Source organism: Microtus ochrogaster, linkage group LG9 (genome assembly GCF_000317375.1).
Source record: "Microtus ochrogaster isolate Prairie Vole_2 linkage group LG9, MicOch1.0, whole genome shotgun sequence".
Lineage (NCBI taxonomy): Eukaryota > Metazoa > Chordata > Mammalia > Rodentia > Cricetidae > Microtus > Microtus ochrogaster.
Genome location: NC_022034.1, coordinates 26444092 through 26445091, shown reverse-complemented (window position 1 = coordinate 26445091; position 1000 = coordinate 26444092).

Below are 1000 nucleotides of genomic sequence, written 5' to 3'. Positions count from 1 at the left end.
AGTTGAACAAATGCCCTTGTCATATGATCGGGCATCTCTTGGGTATATTCCCCATGGGCTAATCTTGAGAGTGAAGAAAGATCGTAAGAGCCAGAGGTAGTGGGTGCCCACTGATAAGCAGTGTTTTCTGGACATGGCCACAGGGCCTGTGCAGACATGATCTCAAATGTCTGTAATTGCATACACAGATTTGCATAAGATCCAGTGGCCCAAAACCCCCAGCATGGATGGGAGAGAAGCTTTTGAAGCTCCACCGCTTGCCGAGGAGCTGTTGGCATTGATAGCCGCAGTGGGAGGGGGAGCACATTTTCCTCAGGAATGTAGGTGGCCCTGTATCCATGCACATACCCACAGACCTGGAGCACTGTGTGAACTCAGTGGGCCTAATAAAAGAAGTGAAGTCGAGAAGGAAAACTGGGCAGGGCATAGGGGAAGAGTTGGGGGGCATGGGTGGATCTGATCAAAACATAGCCTATGTATGTATGACATTCTCACACAATAATATATATATACATATATGAATTTCATATAACATATAATCAAAAAATGAGCAAGACCTTTTGGAATAAAATTGTATTTCATAAGAGGCATAACCCATAAGAGATAACCCATGCCAACAATGTGACCCAAGCTAGAGTCATCTGAAAGGAGGGAACCGCAATTGAGAAAATACCTCTATAGGGTCAAACTGTAGGGCATTTTATTAATCAGTGATTAACACAGTGATTGATGAGGGCGGGCCCAGCTCACTGTGGTTGGTGCCATCTATTTCTCATCTAAGACCATCAGGGCAAGTGGTCCTAGGTTCTGTAAGAAACCCTCCTGAGCAGGTAGTGGTGGCACATGCCTTTAATCCCAGCACTCGGGAGGCAGAAGCAGGTGGATCTCTGTGAGTTTGAGGCCAGTCTGATCTACAGAGCAAGTCCCAGGACAGGCTCCAAAGCTATCTTTGGACTTTTCTTCTGACAGAGAAAGCTTGTCTCGAAAAACAAGACAGAAA